Source organism: Lipotes vexillifer, unplaced genomic scaffold, assembly GCF_000442215.2.
Source record: "Lipotes vexillifer unplaced genomic scaffold, Lipotes_vexillifer_v1.1 scaffold254, whole genome shotgun sequence".
In the NCBI taxonomy this organism is placed as follows: Eukaryota; Metazoa; Chordata; class Mammalia; order Artiodactyla; family Lipotidae; genus Lipotes; species Lipotes vexillifer.
The window spans coordinates 34,372-58,519 of NW_006778042.1; the positions used below are offsets into that span (position 1 = coordinate 34,372).

The following is a 24,148-nucleotide window of genomic DNA, read 5'->3' on the forward strand; positions in this document are numbered from 1 at the left end:
CTATCACTTAATACTGTGTTATCAAAATTTTCTTGTTACTGTATGTATGTTTTTCAAATGGGTTGAATCCTTCCCCTGCTGCAAAGCTGATGCCCTCACAATGGTAAAGAAACTAAAAATGTGTTTTCTGCTTGGGGTCTACCTTCCACAATCTCCAGTGATCAGGAACTCACTTCACTGGGCAAATACTATAAGCCTTAACAACAAACTTGCAAACTTCTTGGATTAACACTGTCCCTCAATTATCAGACAAGGTCAACAGAACTAATGGAAAACGGGACTAAAAAAACAAGAGTGAATTACATGGGAATGAATGAACTGATGAATTACTATAACTTTTATAACTTTTTGTCTAAAATACTACTGATTTTTTATCCTTTGTTTTACAAGTACAGGGAAATTTGAAAAAAAATTTACAGCGATTTGGTAAGACATACTGTTATAAGCAGAGTTGAGACATTGATCTTTTTCTCCCTAACTGATACTCCAGAATTCAGAAACTCTCAATGAGCATTCTTATTTCCTTGGCAGTATAGTTATTTGCATAAGTTCAATAAGAATCTGTTCTCTTTATAATACAATGCAATTAGAAACACTGATTGTATTACCAAGGCTTTGACTAGAATGTCATATTGGAAAGAGACATGCATAGACAAATATGACCAGAGAGCTTGGAGGAACTAAGGCTGACTTCTTAGAGCCAATAAGGCCCCTTGGGAAAAAATCCTTGTACCTTGTTAACAGGGTTCTCAGCAGCCTTACATGGTAAATAAGGAAGGGTCTTTCCTGGAAGGCCCAGGAAACTTAGTATACTTTGGAGACTTCAAGAGGAGTGGAATTCACAAAATCTATAGTTATTATAGGCAAACCTGACAGCAAATATCTGGTGTGACTTACTGGCCCTGAGAGGTTATTAAAAGTTTAATCTGGAGATTTCTTAAAACAAGTTCCAGCAAAACATAATTAAAAGAGCCTACATGGTCAATCACTATTCTTGCTGGACTTATGAAAATAATCAGGTCAAGTTTATTAAATTAAAATATTTAGCAAACTACTTAGTCTTTATTTGGCTTTGTAAAATGAAGGTGATTTTAGAGAGAAAAAAATACGTTTCAATTAAACTATAATACCCACTTGTAGATATTAAATTCTAGTGCTATTACTTTCTTTTGAGATTTAGTTACTTACCTGAAAATTGGACTGGATACCGAATTTTTCTAGTTTTCTACAATATATAACTACAGTTCTCTAAAGTTTCCAGTTTTACCCTATTCTTTTGTCTTGGGCTTATTGAGAACTAAAACTGCCCTTTTCCTGAAGCCCTGCAAATTGAAGCTAGATGATGTGATATAAACTTCAAAGAAATCACTACAACAACTCATATTTAAACAATCCTTGTGCCTGTTTCTGTATAAGGCACTCAGAAAGTTTACCCACACATCCTATTACTTCCTCAGAGATAATTCAAACTGCAAAAGATGCTTTGTCCCTAACATCTAGCAATCTGCTTGACCAACTGCAACCTGGGCTCAGAAACGGGTTTATAATCTGCTGTCTCATTAACCTTTGTTTTCCTTTTGTTCCCACAGAAGTGTCTCTTATTAAACACCTGATTCCTTGCACATATGTCTGGCTTGGGGAATCCATCTGCATCATCACCTCTTCTGTTTAACTCATCTGTTCTCAGAACTAAAACGTTGGTTCAATGAAATGGAGGATCCTACTAACCTGTTCTCTTTCTATATAGTCAACAGCTCAGCTTTAAATATGAGAAATTCCAAGTTTCAGAGGAAGTAGCTGTTGGGGCCCAGGCTAGGCTGCCCCTATATATACTTCAATGGTACATTGATCCTATTGAATTAAAGTTACTTAAGAAGTAGCTAAGGAAGAGGGACACTCTGACCCTCCTTTCTGTCTCCCTGAAAGCAAGAATTAAATCTCTCATGTGAAATGTACACTCCCTATATCTGGAGGTAGGAGGACACCCTTAACACCAATGGTAGGGAATTTCAGCTGAGAGGCCCATGTAAACAAGCTTTGTTATTTCTTTAATATACTGCCCCAAGCCCAAGCTCTGTTTAGGTTCTTCACTATTTAGGTACCCAAAGCCTAAGTTTCTTTATTCTGTCAATTCCTCACAAATTTATTATTTCTTTTTCTAAAAGTATAAAAGCTTCCTACTTTGTCCCCTTCTTAGGTTCCATTTCTATGGGGTCTCCATGTACATAAATTAAAATTTGTTTATTTTTCACCCGTTAATGTCTTGTTTCAATTTTATTTCAGCCACAAGAACTCAAGAATGGTAGAAGGGGAAACTTCCCCATCCCCAACAGTACCATGATATATTTCTCTTGATAAAAGTAAGGAAGCAATTAATTTTTGAACATTAATACATGCAGGATTGTTGCTTTTATAATTTGAGATATTTCATTTTTCAAGAAGACTTTAAACACACAATGAGTTTCCAGGAAAAAAGATCTAATACTTTAAAATGCAAATAGATATATTGTGGCTAGTGTGATATAGAGAGGGAGCTGCTGCAAGATAAAAGAGGAAGATTTAAAACAACAATTGACACAACAGTTGTCTCATCAAAGTCTTTATTGCCCCCAATAGCTGCATACTTATTGAGATAATTATCCTTTTTGCTTACATCTATGTCTGGCCAAATTTCACATACAAGGTAATAAAATTGAGGACTTTTGCTCTGTCCATAGTGATGCCTTTTTCAAGGAAGCTTTACTCCCATCCCTTCAATATGTACCTCCTTGGCCTCATGGACCTCAACACACTATCTTCTGACTTCGTTTCACCATGTACAGAGGAGCTTATTTCAGGCATTTCCCATCACAAGTCCTGTGAAACTCTTCTGATAGATGGAAAGCAGAATGCTGGATTTCTAGAGTTCATGTGTCCCAAGTGGAATAATTCCTTAATAAGTCCCCATTAAGGCTTAGCACAGTTCAAGGCTGTGACTGATAAATGGTTCTGTTCACTGTCTTCTGGTACTTGTTCACTACATTACACCCTTGTACTAGGTATTGAAAACTTTCTATAGAGAGATTATCTCCAAATTGCTTTAATTCTTGGCAGTCCTGTGGGTTAGAACCTGTCTAGAAAAATTTGACCTGGGAGAATAGGGGCTAAAAGAGCACATGATGGACTGAGGCCATTTCTGGTCTACTTACAACACAACTGTTTTTACTTCAAAGGAAAAGTCTAGAGCATTTAGCACACACTTTTATTGCATGTTCTATTGGCAGCTGCTATCTTAAATGCTTTACAAATAGTAGACTAGTTCATCTCCATCACATAACAATCTGAAAATACAGGTGCTATTATTGAGCATACTTAACAGAGGAATGATCTGAGGATCACAGAGGCTAAGAAACTTAAGATCAAATAGCTACAGAGTGTTGGAGCTGGATTGATTTGAAACCAAAAAGTTTTCTTTCAAGGTAATTTTTATATTACTAAAACTTTCTGTTTTCCTTTTCTTTAGTATCTTTATATTCAACCTATCCAGCTCTCTTAGGCCTGACTGATCTTAATAAATAACCACCTATCAATCATGGCTATAACCACAGAACCTACAAGAAGAGCTTAAAAAGTGAATAAAGGTGAGACATCAAGCACCACGTCCTTTGACCCACAACTCAATTTGTCCTTTACGTATTTACATACACCAGATTCACTAACATGGGTGGGGGAGAGGATGTTGTACTTTCTCATCTCAACATAGTTGTAAGCAAGCCCCACCCATGGTCACAAACACATGGGGTCAGATAAATTAAAATCAGGATGGAGCCTGGAAGGATAGAGCCTCCACCTCTCACTCATGACTCAGTGTGTATCCATGGAAATAAAGAACATGAAAACATTAGGAAAAGAACCAGATATTATAGAAAAGCATCCATGGTCTCTTCCTCCTCTAAATTGCATTATCTTTGAGTGGTCAGAAACACATTCTTCATCAAGCCACCAGTTATTTAATTTACTTAATTTGAGCAAGAAGTCTCTAGAAACATTGTAAATTTCTCACATTCAGAAATAGCTTTTTTTTCCTCTAGATTCCTCCTCTATAAAGCCTTGAATTTGAATTATAAGGGGAGGGAGCGGGTGAAAGCTCAGAGGCCCTACAGAGGGTCCTGACATAAGGAAATTCCAGCATAAGGAGTAGCCTCTTCTTGGAACACCCTGGGAATTTTCCCAGATGTGGTCCCATCGCCCAGGCAGGTTGGCAAACTGTCCAAGTCAAAGGCAGGATTTGCCCTTCCCCCGTAGCAACCAGATGCTCTGTTCCCATGATTCTGAGCACAAGGGGAAGGAACTGAGTCCTTCCAGGAAGAGTGATGGCTGGTGTGAGAGGGAGGGCAGCAGGGAGCAGGAGAGAGGGTGTGAACCTATAATGGGGCAATGTGTGGGACACAGGGACAAGGGGGAAGTGGGGCCAAATGTGGAGCAACTTTGCTTGGGACAAGTGGGGAAAGCAGCTTGAAATCACAGAACTTAACTGACTTGTCCAATATCTTACTGTCAAAGAAAGAGGGGTTAAAATTCAACACTTCTGTCTTCCAGTATATTTTTTCCTTCTTTTGCTTTCTTTCAAAATTCATGCCATTCTTATCTCTGAACAGCCCCACTTGCAGATTTCCTACTGAGTTCTTGTTTTGTTGGCCCTCCCCTGCCATCAATTTCCTGACCCATCCTCTGCCTGCATTGCTCTGATATGATTTCAACGGATTGACCAAACCACTCCTTCATTTGAACTGTGACCATCTTCCAAGTAGCCTGTAAGCTCATGCTTCTTTTCTTCCATTGAGCACACTTTAAGTTCAGTCAGGATCACACACCATCCCTTGCAAATGGACCCCCTGGAATCTTTAAACATCTCTCTGATGGGACTATGCTGGTCTGTCCTCAGACCCTGCCATCTGGTGGATGTTTTCAACACTGGTGTTTTCCTTATTTTTCTAACTTCAGGGTACAATAGGGTCAGACAGAGAATTCTCTTTCACCATATTTTCCTTAAGCATGGCCTGATACAGGCTTAGAATACACCAGAAGATAGGCTAAATCTGTTCATTAAGATCTGACAGGCATTAGGCCTTTGATACTCAGAGAAGGTAATTTTCACTCAACAAGAGTGATTCCAGCCTAAGCCCCACATATTTTATCCCATGGAAACCCCACTGTATTAGTTTAATTTTGCTGTGTAACAAACTCCCACTTGCTTTCAGGTTATTGGCAGAATTCAGTTCCTGGTAGTTGTAGGACTGAGGTCCCATTTCCTGCTGGCTGTCCACTGAGGTGTCACTCTCAACTGCACACCTTGGTACATGGTCACCCCCATCTACTAAACCAGCAAAGACACAATAAATCTTTTTGGTGCTTTGAATCTTTTGACTTCCCCTTACACTGTCAATCAGAGAAAACTGCATCTAAATGGCTCATGTAATTAGATTGGGCCCACTTCAATAATCTCCCAGAAGGTTCTCATTTTATTGACTCAGTTAACTGATCAGTGACCTGATTTGCTTCTTCAAGAATCCATTTTGCCATATAACATAACATTATTGAGGGGTTGATATCTCATCTTGCTAAAGGCTCTTTTCACAATCAAAGGGAGACAGTATATAAGATCAAGTGTCATTGAGGGTCATTGGCATTCTGTATAACCCAGACTTATCTGCCATTCATGATTCCCTGAGATGCACCTCACTAAAACCTGTATAATGAGATAATCCCTCTATTTCTTATATGAAAGCACCTGAAGGATTGGAGACTGAGACATTTCCTCTCTAATTTGCTTGTACTTGCCCCTGTGGCCATTCTCCATCTCTCTCCCAACCACCCCCACCTTGTACAGAAAATCAGCCCCTGTATCTCTTCCCTCACTTAGAGAAAATCTAGATGGCCCAAGTTATGTTTGCTAATTTTCAAGAATATTTCCTTTAATCTTGACAGTAGCTGAAACAACCCACCTTCCCATGCTACAGCTCCATAAAACAATACATATTTCTGACCCAAATCAGAATGTTCATTGGGAGGCTTCTCAGGCCAGATATTTTGAATAAAGGCTAACAGTGCTCTGCTTGATTTCCTTCCAGTTTTTGGTACACTGACTTGAACAGGGCTGGACCTCCTACCACTCAGTTCAGCCACTTCCAGAAACCCCTTGGTATCTCTCCACCTGAGAGTCCCAGCAAATATGTGCCTGAGGAAGGCCCCTCCTAAGCACTGCTCCACTCTTTTTGCTTTACAGCATGGTTTAAACCCTTATTCTCTCTCTTCTTTGTCCTTGGTCTAAACTTGACCTGATCTGTTTCACCATGGTACTCATGGTTATCTAGACAACCTGGGAAAGCAGTGCTGAGGAGATGCTGAATTTTTTTCTTCTATCTTCTTATCACTTCACTATGAGAAACTGACAGTCATTCAAAAAATTTCAGGGTCATTTCCTGCCTTTTAACATGACAAAGATTATGGTACCAATGGCGCTAAACACTTGAAGCTCAGCTAGGATTTTATAAAAGATAATTTAGAATGTCACTGTCTCATTAGGGGAATTTGAGATATAAATAAGACCCTCTCACTGTATAGTACCTTAAAATCAAAAAGGTTTAAAGATTCTAAATATTTAATCATCTACATTTTTTTTAATTTTGTGAAAATGAATTTATAAATATATAAAAACTCTTAAAATGTAAGAAAATTTGAAAATTCCTTTCTTTAACCATTCCTGAAAATAGACAAATAAAACAGACAATCTAACCCCAAAATTTAATGGTATTCTGGTTGATTCTTTTCCAAACTTGTTTTCTTACCTGATTTCCTGATCCATGACCTCTTGAAGTCCACAGTATTTGATATCAGCAGATATTTTAGGAGTCAGTTTTCCTTCAGAGAGAGGCTCTTGGAAAGCTCAGCTTTCCCTAAGGAAAGAAGATGGAACTCCTAGTATCATGCAGGACTAGACACCATGTCAGGACTGGGTCTGTAACAACTGTAGATTTATAAGGGGGAGGGAAAGAGACACTCCTAGTAATGCAGGACTAGACACCATGTCAGGACTGGGTCTGTAACAACTGTAGATTTATAAGGGGGGGGGAAAGAGAGACACTGTAGGACCTTAGGGGAAAGGGAGGGAGGGGAGGACTGTCAGAAGAAAAGGCCAGGATAGCAGGTCTGACAGGTGTAATTTTAAAAAGACCAAGAAACCTGTTTTTATATTGAAAGGAAAATGCAATGGAAACAGCAATAGAAATTAGGAAGTGAGACATAAGACATCTCAGTTAAAGTCCTTTTCTTCCAATGTGCTGCAAACATTACTTCATTTCATGTCAAGGACCATGAACTCTCTGAAATTTTGCTCTAATAGCAAGGCTAGCTGTACCCCCATGGTTACACAGATATTTGCAGGAGGCAAAGGACATTAGTACTTGTAGCATCATGAGTTTCACAATATTCATCTCAGTTCCCCTTAATCCCTAGTCCCATGGTGGGGGTATAAATGGACCCATACATGTGCCTTCACATGTAGTGGGTTATGTTATAGGAGAGGAATATCTCCCTACAATTACACTAAAGGAGCTTGGGTAACCTGAGTCTTTATGATGGGCAGTAAGCTAGCCTACTCCTTACTTCAGATGGAGACATCTTTCTTGTATTGGACAGTAACCAGGTCTGACTTACTTCACTCTGGATGGAAACACTATGTCAATTTTCTAAAACTATAAGCAAGCCTGCCCTTTGCTTTGGAGAGAGATTCCACCTCTATTTTTTTTTAACACCTTTATTGGAGTATAATTGCTTTACAACCGTGTCTTAGTTTCTGCTTTATAACAAAGTGAATCAGTTATACATATACATATGTCCCCATATCTCTTCCCTCTTGCGTTTCCCTTCCTCCCACCCTCCCTATCTCACCCCTCTACGTGGTCACAAAGCACCAACCTGATCTCCCTGTGCTATGCAGCTTCTCTTCGCTAGCTATCTATTTTACATTTGGTAGTGTATGCCCATGCCACTCTCTCACTTTATCCCAGCTTACCCTTCCCCCTCCCCGTATCATCAAGTCCATTCTCTAGTAGGTCTGTGTCTTTATTCCCATCTTGCCCCAGGTTGTTCATGACCTTTTTTTTTTTTTTAGATTCCATATATATGTGGTAGCATACGGTATTTGTTTTTCTCTTTCTGACTTTGAAGTAATGAAGTAACGTTTGCAGCACATTGGCACAGAGCACATTAACTCTGTATGATAGACTCTAGGTCCATCCACCTCACTACAAATAACTCAATTTTGTTTCTTTTTATGGCTGAGTAATATTCCATTGTAAATATGTGCCACATCTTCTTTATCCATTCACCTGTTGATGGACACTTAGGTTGCTTCCATGTCCTGGCTATTGTAAATAGAGCTGCAATGAACACTGTGGTACATGACTCTTTTAGAATTATGGTTTTCTCTGGGTATATGTCCAGTAGTGGGATTGCTGGGTTGTATGGTAGTTCTATTTTTAGTTTTTAAAGGAAACTCCATACTGTTCTCCATAGTGGCTGTATCAATTTACATTCCCACCAACAGTGCAAGAGGGTTCCCTTTTCTCCACACCCTCTCCAGCATTTATTGTTTGTAGATTTTTTGATGATGACCATTCTGACCAGTGAGAGATGATATCTCATTATAGTTTTGAGTTGCATTTCTCTAATGATTAATGATATTGAGTATGCTTTCATGTGTTTGTTGGCAATCTGTGAGAAATGTCTACTTAGGTCTTTTGCCCATTTTTGGATTGGGTTGTTTGTCTTTTTGATATTTAGCTACATGAGCTGCTTGTAAATTTTGGAGATGAATCCTTTGTCAGTTGCTTCATTTTCAAATATTTTCTCCCATTCTGAGGGTTGTCTTTTCATCTTGTTTATGGTTTCCTTTGCTGTGCAAAAGCTTTTAAGCTTCATTAGGTCCAATTTGTTAATTTTTGTTTTTATTTCCATTTCTCTAGGAGTTGGGTCAAAAAGGAGCTTGCTGTGATTTATGTCATAGTGTTCTGCCTATGTTTTCCTCTAAGTGTTTGGTACTGTCCTGCCTTACATTTAGGTCTTTAATCCATTTTGATTTTAGTTTTGTGTATGGTGTTAGGGAGTGTTCTAGTTTCATTCTTTTATATGTAGCTGTCCAGTTTTCCCAGCATCACTTACTGAAGAGGCTGTCTTTTCTCCACTGTATATACTTGCCTCATTTATCAAAGATAAGGTGACCATATGTGCGTGGGTTTATCTCTGGGCTTTCTATTCTATTCCATTGATCTATCTTTCTGTTTTTGTGCCAGTACCATACTGTCTTGATTACTGTAGCTTTGTAGTATAGTCTGAAGTCAGGGAGCCTGATTCCTCCAGGTCAGTTTTTCTTTCTTAAGATTGCTTTGGTTATTCGGGGTCTTTTGCATTTCCATAAAAATTGTGAAGTTTTTTGTTCTAGTTCTGTGAAAAATGTCAGTGGTAGTTTGATAGGGATTGCATTGAATCTGTAGATTACTTTGGGTATTAGAGTCATTTTCACAATGTTGATTCTTCCAATCCAAGAACATGGTATATCTCTCCATCTGTTTGTGTCATTTTTAATTTCTTTCATCAGTGTCTTATAATTTTCTGCATACAGGTCTTTTGTCTCCTTTATTCCTAGATATTTTATTCTTTTTGTTGCAATGGTAAATGGGAGTGTTTCCTTAATTTCACTTTCAGATTTTTCACCATTAAGGTATAGGAAGGCAAGAGATTTCTGTGCATTAGTTTTGTATCCTACTACTTTACCAAATTCATTGATTAACTCTAGTAGCTTTCTGGTGACATCTTTAGGATTCTCTATGTATAGTATCATGTCATCTGAAAACCCATCTCTATTTTTAAAGGCTCTTCACTACACAGACATCCTTTCAAAGGTAGTCCAGAACAAAGGGCAGTCAGTGCCTCTGCTTGCATGAAGTGCAGAAACATCAGAGCCCTGCACAGAATTATTTCCCAAGGCTTCTCTGAACATTTTTTTACTTCCTCAATGAAACAATAGGGTTCTTTCCACTTGTGATAGTCAATGACTTTTAGAAAAAAAATGATTTGTATGGGTTTAAGTGTCTGGGGAAGGGTCCTTGTGTAAGTGGCAACAGAGAGGTGCTCAGAGCATTTGGCAATCTTGAAATGTATGGAGTTGAAGAATGATTGTGCATAAAGCATTATACAACTAGAAACCTTTTATCATCCCTATGATACATTCTGAATAGCTCCTAAGGTATTGTAGGCATAACCTGCAGACAGCATCTCTGATTAACATTTTCTTGAGAAGTGTTACAATCAGGATATGAACTCAGTTTGGGCTCTTATATGGTGGAACACTGCCTCCACCCTAGAGAAGGAGATGGCCTGAACTAGTTAGTGGCAGCTGTAAAGCAAAGAAGGTCACACACTGGAGAGCTATTAAGACATTAGAAAGGACAAGTCTTGGTGACCGCTTAAAGTTATATCACCTTTTTTTCATAATAACTGGGAATGATGAGTGGAAGTTTGAGTACAAGAATTTGCTCTTAAATTTTAATGAATTCAAGATTGGTTCAAGATGGTGGAGTAGAAGGGTGTGCTCTCACTCCCTCTTGCAACAACACCAGAATCACAACTAACTGATGAACAATCATCAACCAGAAAACACTGGAACTCACCAAAAAAGATATCCCCATATCAAAATACAAAGAAGCCACAGTGAGACAGTATGAGGGGCGCAATCACAATAAAATCAAATCCCATAACTGCTGGGTGGGTGACTCCAAACTGGAGAACACTTATACCACAGTAGTCCAACAACTGGAGTGAAAGTTCTGAGCCCCACATCAGGCTTTCCAATCTGGGTGTCTGGCAACAGGAGGAGGAATTCCTAGAGAATCAGACTTTGAAGGCTAGAGGGATTTGATTGCAGGACTTTGACAGGACAGGGGGAAAGAGAGACACCACTCTTGAAGAGCACACACAAAGTAGTGTGCTCATTGGGACCCAGAGGAAAGAGCAGTGACCCCATAGGAGACTGAACCAGACCTATCTGTTAGTGTTAGAGTGTCTCCTGCAGAGGCAAGAGGTGGCTGTGTGTCACAGTGAGGGCAAGGACATTGGTAGCAGAAGTTCTGGGCAGTGCTCCTTGGTGTGAGCCTTCCCAGAGTCTACCATTAGCCCCAACAAAGAGCTGGGGGAGGCTCCAACCTGGGGTCACCTCAGGCCAAACAACCAACATGGAGGGAACCCAGCACCACCCATCAGCAGACAAGAGGATTAAAGTTTTACTGAGCTCTGCCTACCAAAACAAAAGCCAGCTCTACCCACTGCCAGTCCCTCCCATCAGGAAACTTGCACAAGTCTCTTAGATAACCTTATTCACCAGAGAGCAGACAGTAGAAGCAGGAAAAACTACAATCCTGCAGCCTGCGGAACAAAAACCACATTCACAGAAAGATAGACAAGATAAAAATGCAGAGGGCTATATACCAGATGAAGGAACAAGATGAAACCCCAGAAAAACAACTAAATGAAGTGGAGATAGGCAACCTTCCAGAAAAATGATTCAGAAAAATGATAGTGAAGAAGATCCAGGACCTCGGAAAAAGGAGGGAGGCAAAGATCAAGAAGATGCAAGAAATGTTTAACAAAGATCTAGAAGAATTAAAGAAAAAACAAACAGAGATGAACAACACAATAACTGAAACGAAAACTGCATAGAAGGAATCAATAGCAGAATAACTGAGGCAGAAAAATGGATAAGTGACCTGGAATACAGAATGGTGGAATTCACTGTTGTGGAACAGAATAAAGAAAAAAGAATGAAAAGAAATGAAGACAGCCTAAGAGACCTCTGGGACAACATTAAATGCAACAACATTCACATTATAGGGGTCCCAGAAAGAGGAGAGAGAGAAAGGACCAGAGAAAATATTTGAAGAGATGATAGTCGAAAACTTCCCTAACATAGGAAAGGAAATAGGCAACCAACTCCAGGAAGTGCAGAGTCCCATACAGGATAAAGCCACAGAGAAACACACCAAGGCACATAGTAATCAAATTGGCAAAAATTAAAGGCAAAGAAAAATTATTGAAAGCAACAAGGGAAAAATGGCAAATAACATGCAAGGGAACTCCCATAAGGTTAACAGTTGATTTCTCAGCAGAAACTCTACAAGCCGGAAGGGAGTGGCATGATATACTTAAAGTGATGAAAGGGAAAAAACTACAACCAAGATTACTCTACCTGGTAAGGATCTCATTCAGATTTGATGGAGAAATCAAAAGCTTTACAGATAAGCAAAAGTTAAGAGAATTCGGCACCACAAAACCAGCTCAGCAACAAATGCTAAAGGATCTTCTCTAAGTGGGGAACACAAGAGAAGAAAAAGACCTACAGAAACAAAGCCAAAACAATTAAGAAAATGGTAATAGGAACATTCATATCAAAAATTCCCTTAAATGTGAATGGACTAGATGATCCAACCAAAAGACACAGGCTTGCTGAATGGATACAGAAATAAGACCCATATATATGTTGTCTACAAGAGAAACACTTCAGACCTAGGGACACATACAGACTGAAAATGGCGGGGGGGGGGAGATATTCCATGCAAATGGAAATCAAAAGAAAGCTGGAGTAGCAATACTCATATTAGATAAAATAGATTTTAAAATAAAGAATGTTACATGAGTCAAGGAAGGACACTACATAATGATCAAGTGATCAATACAAGAAGAAGCTATAACAATTATAAATATATATGCACCCAACATAGGGACACCTCAATACATAAGGGAACTGCTAACAGCTATAAAAGGATATTGACAGTAACACAATAATAGGGGGGGACTTTAAGACTTAACTTACAACAATGGACAGACTATCCAAACAGAAAATTAATAAGGAAACGCAAGCTTTACATGACACGATAAACCAGAAAGATTTAATTGATATTTATAGGACAATCCATTCAAAAACAGCAGATTACACTTTCTTCTTAGGAGCACATGGAACATTCTCCAGGATAGATCACATCTTGGGTCACAAATCAAGCCTCTGTAAATTTAAGAAAATTAAAATCATATCAAGCATCTTTTCTGACCACAACACTATGAGATTAGAAATCAACTACAGTGAACAAATGTAAAGAAACACAAACACATGGAGGCTAAACAATACATTACTAAATAACAAGGATATCACTGAAGAAATCAAAGAGGAAATCAAAAAATACCTAGAGACAAATGTCAATGAAAACACCAAGATCCAAAACCTATGGGATGCAGCAAAAGCAGTTCTAAGAGGGATGTTTATAGCAATACAAGCCTACCTCAAGAAACAACAAAAATCTCAAATAAACAATCTAAACTTACACCTAAAGAAAGTAGAGAAAGAAGGACAAACAAAACCTAAAGTTAGTAGAAGGAAAGAAATCATAAATATCAGAGCAGAAATAAATGAAATAGAAAGAAAGAAAACAATAGCCATGTTCAATAAAACTAAAAGCTGGTCCTTTGAGAAGATAAACAAAATTGATAAATCATTATCCTGACTCATCAAGAAAAAGAGGGAGAGGACGCAAATCATTAAATTTAGAAATGAAAAAGGAGAAGTTACCACAGACACCGCAGAAATACAAAGCATCCTAAGAGACTATTACAAGCAACTCTATGCCAATAAAATGGACAACCTGGAAGAAATGGACAAATTCTTAGAAAGGTATAACCTTCCAAGACTGAACCAGGAAAAAATAGAAAATGTGAACAGACCAATCCCAAGTAATGAAATTGAAACTGTGATTAAAAATCTTCCAACAAACAAAAGTCCAGGACCAGATGGTTTCACAGGTGAATTCTATCAAACATTTAGAGAAGAGCTAACACCCATCCTTCTCAAACTCTTCCAAAAAATTGCAGAGGAAGGAACTCTCCCAAACTCATTCTATGAGGCCACCATCACCCTGATACCAAAACCAACAAAGATAATACAAACAAAGAAAATTACAGACCAATATCACTAATGAATATAGATGCAAAAATCCTCAACAAAATACTAGAAAACAGAATCCAACAACACATTAAAAAGATAATACATCATGATCAAGTAGGATTTATCCCAGGGATGTAAGAATTCTTCAATATATGCAAATCAATGTGATACACCATATTAACAAATTGAAGAAGAAAAACCATATGATCATCTCAATAGGTGCAAAAAAAAGCTTTTGACAAAATTCAACATTTATGATAAAAACTCTCCAGAAAGTGGGCATAGAGGGAACCTACCTCAACATAATAAAGGCCATATATGAGAAACCCAAAGCAAACATCATTCTAAATGGTGAAAAACTGAAAGCATTTCCTCTAAGATCAGGAACAAGACAAGGATTCCCACTCTTACCACTATTATTTAACATAGTTTTGGAAGTCATAACCACGTCAATTAGAGAAGATAAAGAAATAAAAGAAATACAAATTAGAAAAGAAGAAGTCACACTGTCACTGTTTTCAGATGACATGATATTCTACATAGAGAATCCTAAAGATGTCACCAGGAAACTACTAGAGCTAATCAATGAATTTGGTAGAGTAGCAGGATACAAAATTAATGCACAGAAATCTCTTGCATTCCTATACATTAATGATGAAAAATCTGAAAGAGAAATGAAGGAAACACTCCCATTTGCCATTGCAACAAAAAGAATAAAATACCTAGGAATAAACCTACCTAGGGAGACAAAAAACCTGTATGCAGAAACCTATAAGACACTGATGAAAGAAATCAAAGGTGATACAAACAGATGGAGAGATATCCCATGTTCTTGGATTGGAAGAATCAATATTGTGAAAATGACTATACTACCCAAAGCAATCTACAGATTCAATGCAATCCCTGTCAAATTACCAATAGCATTTTTTACAGAACTAGAACAAAAAATCTTAAAATGTGTATGGAGACACAAAAGACCCCAAATAGCAAAAGCAGTGCTGAGGGAAAAAAACGGAGCTGGAAGAATCAGACTCCAGGACTTCAGACTATACTACAAAGGTACAGTAATAAGGACAATATGGTACTGGCACAAAAACAGAAATGTAGATCAATGGAACAGGATAGATAACCCAGAGATAAACCCACACACCTATGGTCAACTAATCTATGACAAAGGAGACAAGGATATACAATGGAGAAAAGACAGTCCCTTCAATAAGTAGTGCTGGGAAAACTGTACAGCTACATGTAAAGCAATGAAATTAGAACACTCCCTAACACCATACACAAAAATAAACTCAACATGGATTAGAGACCAAAATGTAAGACCGGACACTATAAAACTCTTAGAGGAAAACATAGGAAGAACACTCTCTGACATAAATCACAGGTGTTTTTCAATTCACCTCCTAGAGTAATGGAAATAAAAACAAAAGTAAATATATGGGACCTAATGAAACTTAAAAGTTTTTGCACAGTAAAGGAAACTACAAACAAGATGAAAAGGCAACCCTCAAATGGGAGAAAATATTTGTAATCAATGGACAAAGGATTAATCTCCAAAATATATAAACAGCTCATGCAGCTCAATATCCAAAAAACAAACAACCCAATCCAAAAATGGGTCGAAGGGCTTCCCTGGTGGTGCAATGGTTGAGAGTCCACCTGCCGATGCAGGGTACACAGGTTCGTGCCCCAGTCTGGGAAGATCCCACATGCTGCAGAGTGGCTGGGCCTGTGAGCCACGGCCACTGAGCCTGTGCATCCGGAGCCTGTGCTCCACAACAGGAGAGACCACAACAGTGAGAGGCTCACGTTCTGCAAGAAGAAAAAAAAAAAGGGGCCTAAAACCTAAATAGACATTTCTCCAAAGAATACCTACAGGTGGGCAAGAAGCACATGAAAAGCTGCTCCACATCACTAATTATTAGAGAAATGCAAATCAAAACTACAATGAGGTATTATCTCACACCAGTTGGAATGGGCATCATCAGAAAATCTACAAACAACAAATGCTGGAGAGGGTGTGGAGAAAAGGGAACTCTCTTGACATGTTCGTGGGAATGTAAATTGATGCAGCCACTATGGAGAACAGTATGAAGGTTCCTTAAAAAACTAAAAATTGAATTACCATATGACCCAGCAATCTCACTGCTGGACATATACTCAGCGAAAACCATAATTCAAAAAGACACATGCACCCCAATGTTCATTGCAGCACTATTTACATTAGCCAGGTCATGGAAGCAACCTAAATGCCTATCAACAGATGAATGGTTAAAGAAGAAGTGGTACATATATACAGTGGAATATTACTCAGCCTTAAAAAGGAATGAAATTGGGTCATTTGTAGACACATGGATGGATCTAGAGACTGTCATACTGAGTGAAGTAAGTCAGGAAGAGAAAAACAAATATTGTATATTAATGCATATATGTGGAACCTAGAAAAATGATACACATGAACCAGTTTTCAGGGCAGAAATAGAGACCCAGATGTAGAGAGTAAATGTATGAACACCAAGGGGGGAAAGGGGTGGGGGTGGGTGTGTGGTGTGATGAACTGGGAGATTGGGATTGACATATATACACTAATATGTATAAAATGGTTAACTAATAAGAAGCTTCACTATAAAATAAATACAATACAATTCAAAAATTAAAAAAAAAAAGAATGTTTCCTATAGCCTGAAATATACAGGATAGCCCATTCTCAAGGCTCTGACTTTTAAGCATATAACCCTCTTCCATTCATACACAGATAAAAAGTTGCAGAATAGAGAATAATATTTGTCTTGTTGGAGGTTTACAGGAACATTGTGACCTGACCTATGAGGACAGTTGCAAGAACAAAGGATTCCCACACCAAGAAGTTTACAACTACCAACCACGTCACTCCCTCACCTTGCCTTTAAAAATGCTTTGCTTAAACCCTTTGGAAAGTTAGGGATTTGGGGAAGCATGAGCCACCCATTCTCCTTGCATGGCCCTTCAATAAACCTATCTCTGCTCCAAACTCCAATGTTTTGGTTTATTTGACTTCACTGTGCATCAGGCATGTAAACTTATGCTTAGTAACAGCAGGAGGCCTGATCTCCTTCATCCTTTCTGGACTACCTCTTTGCTTCCTTTTTGCAGCCTTTCCTGGAAGATCTTTTCTCACTCTCTCCAACTCTTAAGGACATGAGAATTGGGCACCTGGGAGCATTCATAGAATGATAAAACTCCATCTTTGCCTAAAGGAAAGTGGGACTGATTGTGGAGAGGATACCTGACCTTGGACAGTTCCAGCCTATGCCTGGAAGGGCCTCTTCCCATTCGGGAATCTCTCTGAGCCCACATCACCTTTGTCCCTTCTCAGTGTCCTGGCTTTGTTCTGCTCACTTCATAGGCTTTAATTTTGCCTCTACCCTTTCCTCTGGACACGTTATAACAAATCTTCCTCATCTACTCTGGCAAAACTACTCAAGCTGGACAGTGAATGAGGGGGTGGAAAAGGAGTTCCTTCGTTGCCTCCACCTCCTCCCACATACACATTTTATAATTTTACAAAATTAAATATTTCTATGTAATTTATAATGGCTAATATTCAATTCAATAGTGTGCCACAATTTCTTAAACTTATCTGGCTTGTTGACTGTCTGTATTATTATTATTTTCATTTTAGGAAAGATAGGAATAAAAACTCTTGTAAATTAATAGTTAAAAATGCTCAGGATTGTTTGCAATGGTGTTGTTGTTGTTTTCATTTTAAGAAAATCAAGAAGTACTTCTTTCTGTGAAAAGGCTGGCAGCAAAGAACTAGTTACAGATTTCCTATATTCTCGAAGTAACAAGTTGGCTTAGAGACCCAGAATATGAATACCAAGTGGCCTTATTCAAGTTCCAGGTAAACTAAATATGATAGTGTTTAGCACATCCTTAGAAGAGCAGCAATACATTGATATCCAGTCTAAACCTGATTAAAGAGAAAACTTTTCAAAAGATTTAGTAAATGACAATATCACAAATTTTTCCAAGTGTCTTCCTAATTCTCTGTCCTTTCATTGCTCTCAGGAGAAGGCAGAATTTTTATTTGATCATCATCAAATGACTTACTCACTTTTTGAAAATATATAGCATCACCAGCTTAGGTTTGAAAAATAATGTCATCTAAACCTTCAGTATCAGATGGACTGATTACTCTCAAAGGGAGGCTGAGAATAACCAGAGAATATTTACATGATGATCTATGGAATAAGAAACCAAAGGAGAATTCACAACATAAGCTGGCAAAGAGAACTGAAAAGCTTCAACCAAAGGTATGAGAAAAATGAGAAGAGTGATATTTTATGATGTCACGTGTCAATAACAAACTGACCATAAGAAAGTGACTGATCCTTGACTTGGAGTCTGCAAATTTGGGATGCTTCCCCTCACTGGACATACCTGTATTTTTAGTCTTTTGATGGAGGAAATATGGTAATTTCTGATAATCAACCACAAAAGTAGGATTATATCATTTTTTACATTCTTTAATTCCAGTTAATTATTATGTCTAGTCTTACCTATCTCCAATTGTCTGAATGTGTGTGTGGTGAAAATCCCTGGGAACCTACCCTTTTCATTACTCTCTTTTCCCCTTTCTCTAAGAGCTCAGGTGGTCCACTAAGAAAATCCACTCCCTCCATGCTTCTGAGACCCCTTCCTGAGGTTTGTTGATAGTGATCACACTCTAAGATCCTGGAGAGTTTATAACTCATGTAATACTATATCCACTTTGCTCTAATTATGGTTCAAAGATGCACAGTAATTCAGGCTTCGAGCAACAGCCCATGACATTTTCCTGACCATAGTGATATGCTCAGTTTTGTCTAAAAAGGCAGGAGGAAATCAGTATTATTCTTTTATCAATTGAGGAAATAATATATGTTCTACTGATATTGTTAAGGAAACAGTAGCCCCAGCTGCTGCTGGCAACTCTCTTGAGCTATGAAAAAAAGGAAGCCAGTAGAGGAATAAAGGATACAGATAAAAGAGAATGCAGACAGGAGAACCCAAGAGAAATGACACTTGAGCGCTGGTCAAACTGAGCTCAAAGCCTTCCTCACTGCTAGATTTTTCAGTAATGTGGTCCAGTAAATACCTTAAATTTTTGAGCCAAATCATTCTGGGATTTTTCTTACTTTCAACTTCAAATATATCTAACACAATGGGTTCTCCAACAGGAAGGATAGGATCTGGTCTCCACAGCTGGAGTGGCTCACCTGCCATCAAAAGGAGAACTCAACTAAAATAGAAACTGGCACAAGCACAATTACTGTGAACTTTTCAAACCCATGTTGTGACTTTAAACAGGGAAGAAAATCAAAACATATGGCATTGTGCAATCATAAATTCATTGAAACTGATGGAGAAGTGTTTCCACCAAAAATTCTGAAGGAGTATTTAGTCAAGAAATTCTATCCTAGAAAGAACAAATGGCATTTAACAAACATTAAAAGAAAAAGACACTTATGATTCTTTTCATCTCTTTATTTAAGAAGCAATACCCTTACATGGCAACACTGTAGTGTTCTTGGCCCATATGGAAAATTTTGCCAGTGTTCTCATAGAATAAATGCTTTTTTTCCAGATTATGGAAAATCTGACCAAAACCATTTGTTTCCACAATGGAAGCTTATGGCGAGGGAGGGGTGATGATAAGGGGGGAAGGTAGATTAGTGGTCTTGAAATATGCAGATGCATGAAAAGTCTGGGTCTTGCCATCAGTTAGGTGAGGGGAACTTCTTCAAAAAAGCATCATTTTTTTAATACAAAAAAATGTTTGTGTATTTTGGAGACTAATCCTTTGTCAGTTGCTTCATTTGCAAATATTTTCTCCCATTCTGAGTGTTGTCCCTTCATCTTGTTTATGGTTTCCTCTGCTGTGCAAAAGCTTTTAAGCTTCATTAGGTCCCATTTGTATATTTTTGTTTTTACTTCCTTTACTCTAGGAGGTGGGTCAAAAAGTATCTTGCTGTGATTTATGTCATAGAGTGTTCTGCCTATGTTTTCCTCTAAGAGTTTTATAGTGTCTGGCCTTACATTTAGGTCTTTAATCTCATCTTTATTAGAGTATAAATGTTTTACAATGTTGTGTTAGTTTCTGCTGTACAACAAAGTAAATCAACTATATGTATGTATATATCCTTATATCCCTTCCCTCTTGAGCCTCCCTTCTACCCTCCATATCCCATCCCTCTAGGTCATCACAAAACACCAAGCTGATCTCCCTGTACTATGCAGCAGCTTCCCACTAGCCATCCATTTTACATTTGGTAGTGTATATATGTCAAAGCTACTCTTCATCCCAGATTCCCCTTCCCCACCTGTGCTCTCAAGTCCATTATCTAAGCCTCTGTCTTTATTCCTGCCTGGACACTATGTTCATCAGTACTGTTTTTTAAAATTCCGTATATATGTGTTAGCATATGGTGTTTGTTTTTCTCTTTCTGACTTACTTCACTCTGTATGACAGATTCTAGGTCCAACCACCTCACTACAAATAATTCAATTTCATTCCTTTTTATGGCTGAGTAATATTCCATTGTATATATGTGCCACATCTTCTTTATGTATTCATCTGTTGATGGACATTTAGGTTGCTTCCATGGAAAAAAATAAGCTAAGAGAAATCCTGCCAGACAATAAGTTGCCCAAGTCCAGTCCTGACTGGAGTCAGAGTGTTTTAAGAGGACCTTCTGGGGTTTGTTCTCCCAAGTGCCTTCTAGGGACAGGGCAACATGTAGTTAAATGGACTCATGCCAATCGACCATAGCAAGGGAAGTATAGAAGCTGAAATTGTACAATTAGAAAGATTACCTTTTTTTCTGTCAAAACTAATAACAAAACAATTATATATGCATCTCAAATATGAGTTTTATCCATTTAATTTTTTAATTTCTTCATTTTATTTCTATTTTATGAATGTTAATAAAATCTTATCATTATCTTTTACATGGATAGTTTAGGAAATACTGTTCTAAACATCATCAGATCCTAAAATGGTTTCCTCATACAATCAGAGAACTTGTCTAGGAATTTTTGTGCAGTAGAGTGTGTGGGAGAGCAATGTCTTTATATGTCCACAACCCACATCCTACAGAAGCAGTGCTGACATACCTCACCACAAATATGCCAAGAGGAAAATATATATATATATATATATATATTTAGTTATTTCCCCAGGGACCTGAGTGAAATTGGGCATAGATTGACCTACCAATTCCCCTCACTCACCCACTTCCTCCCCAGAGTTTGTCTATGAGAATGAAGCAGAGAAGACAAGCAATGTAAAACTAAAAATTTTATTATAGTACCTTGAAAACTCAGGTTATAGAACATAGAAAAGAGCCTGATATGAGGTTGGAGGGGAAGAAATGTCAAAATAAGGTGGTTAGATTGGGGATGTGGGGAGAATATCCCCTTCTGGGATGGGTCCTCACACTTGGTTCCAAGTCCATGATGAACTGCACACCAGACTCAGGCTGCTGACTTCCCTTCTGACCTAGTCCTTGAACTTGCAGACATAGGATAATTTCATATAACAGTTATAAACTCTCCACTTCAGATACCCTAAAGTGACAGAAGAACTCAAGTGAATGGGGCTGGTGGAGCTTGAGAACCCAGTGTAGATGCATCCCAGATTCTGGCCTAGGACTCAAATGCTCTCCTTCATCTTCATCAGGGTCCCAGCCCGGGTAAAGAGACAGAAAGAAAGGAGAGAAGAGAGGGGATGGGAACAGATAAGCCAGTATTACAGTTCCAGCCCAGGAGGATTCTCTGAAGACCAGACCCAGAAATGGGGGATGAGGGGAGGGAAAAGGCTGGGCAGAAGTGACCTCTACTGTTTCTTACTTATGCTTTTTGACAGTCTCCCACAGTAGCCAGGGTTTGAGATGGTGGCTGAATTTCTCTCCCAGTCAACTTAATTAAGCACATCAGTACTACTCCACTCCCATCCACCGTCATTGGGCTCAGAGCCCTATAGAGCAGAGGATGGAGTCAGGTGAGGTGGAAAGGCCTTTAGAGTTCTCCTGGCCTGATTCCCTCAGCTGGAATGCCTTATCCCCTCCCCAACATCATGGAATTTGCTCTACTCTTCCATGTGATGTCACCATATCTCTCCTCTGGGAAACTCTCCATAAATCTATTGGCACATTCCAAAATGAATGATCACAAAGACCAATGGAACCTCTCAGAGTAACATGTCACTATCTGAACTACACTTAGTGGTACATTTGTGATTAACATCTAAACCTTGAAGGTAACATCAGTTTTATAAGGGAAAAATGCATCAGTACTAAATCTTCACTTAGGACTCACTAAGCACAGTATGTGCAGACTCAGGGAATCATAGAGAACTGAATTACAAGGCATAATGTGTGAATCATGTAAAAAGTTTGACAAGAGGCAGATTAACTTTACCTGGAGACTAGAGACCTGCACAGAACTCAGCTCTTCAGCTCATCTCAAGGCTCTCCATTTTTTCCAATTATCCCCTGAGCTCCAGGAATTTCTAGGATATTTACTTGACAGGCACAGGGGACAGGGAGGTGCCTGGGTGGCCATAGCATCTTGGGAGGTAACAGATTAAAGAGGATATAAGTGTACCTCTGTGGGGTCATGTAGCCCAATCCAGACGTCTAAGAGGAGTTTCCAATTGTTCTTGGCCAGGGAGGCCACGAAGGATCCCTCAGGCCCACTGAGCACAGACACAAGGTGGCCTGATGGCCTCTTCTGGCAGGTCATCTGTGTGGAGAAGGGAGACACTGAGAAGGAGCTTGAGATGCCTCATGCTGGGGGAAAGGCAGAGCCGAGGTAGGTGGGCCAGGGGTGTGTTTGCAAAAGATGAGGTTCTCATTCCCATGCTCAAGAATCTCTAGATAATGAGACTGCTCATGTTCCACAATCTGGTCTGTAATTTGCTTTTCACTATCACCCTTAACTGCAAATCCCAGCACTCAGGTCTGCATCCATCCAGGTTTTAGGTGCTATAAACAAGACATAGCAGTAGGACACATAGGCCGTGGAGCCATTGGAACATCTGATCCATGCAAAAGGAAGTTCGTTCTGGGAGTCTTCCCCTGGGGAGGAAGAAATAAAGGAGAGGTATAGGGTGAAATGGAGAGAGGGGATTGGAGTGAGGAGGTGACCTTGGGTAACATCTATGAGGCCAGTGCTTTGGGCAGTGACACCAAACTCCTGACTGCCTGTCACCATTGCCAACACTTCCAGGATATTTTTTTTTTAATTTTGAACGAAAGTTACTAATTGAGAGATAATCTCTTTTGCTCTTACTATTCTCTTTTATTCAAAAGTCCAAGGCTTCTCCTCCTCTGGGCTGACTATTCTTACACTGGATCCTCCAATCATTTTCCTACTCATCTCATTAATGACACTCTATGCTTACCCTCCTTAATCTACCCACATGAATTAGAGTCTAATGAGAAAATGGAAATCATCTCATCCCACTGTTACTGGACCAATGCAGTGCCTCCCACCACTAATTACCCTGAAGGAAGGAGTGATGATACAGGAATTGCAGGCAGTGTTGTCGTGTGGGGATGTACCATTACCATGGTAAGCATACAGGAGTTTTCCTCCTCTTCTTGGCCCTGAATAAACACTGAGAACCCAGTGCTAGAGGCAGAGAGATCTCACCTTGGACCTGAGACAGGAGCATTAGGCAGGAGTGCAGCATCCATGGAAGGCATCATTTTGTCTGTGATGTGCAGAGGAAACCAGGGAACTAAAGGGTGGCCAGAGAGAGGGCATGAGAAACCCCTTGTTGTACCTCTTGTCTCTTCCTCTGTCTAGTCCCCTCAGAATAAATCTATCTTGATGGCATCCATCCCCTTCTATATTTCTTGAAAGAATTGGAAAATCTATATACCCTACTACACCTGAGACCTCCCAGGACTGTCTTTGCCTTGTCTCAGAGCTCCTGTGTTCTCTGAGGACAGGGATCCTTGTATACCTTCTCTGAAATGTGTGAGGTGAAACCCCTGCCAGGGGTCTCATCCTCTCTCAGCTCCCACCTACCTGTCTTGCAAGGATCTTCACTGGTTTGTCAGGGTAGAAAGGACTGGGCTTTTATAA

At 39.0% G+C, this 24,148-nt stretch overlaps 1 pseudogene; it reads right to left on the reverse strand.

The window, feature by feature from the left end:
• Positions 1-21,554: 21,554 nt before the first annotated feature.
• LOC103078537 (lithostathine-like) lies at positions 21,555-23,750 on the reverse strand (annotated as a pseudogene).
• Between the last annotated feature and the right edge of the window lie 398 nt (positions 23,751-24,148).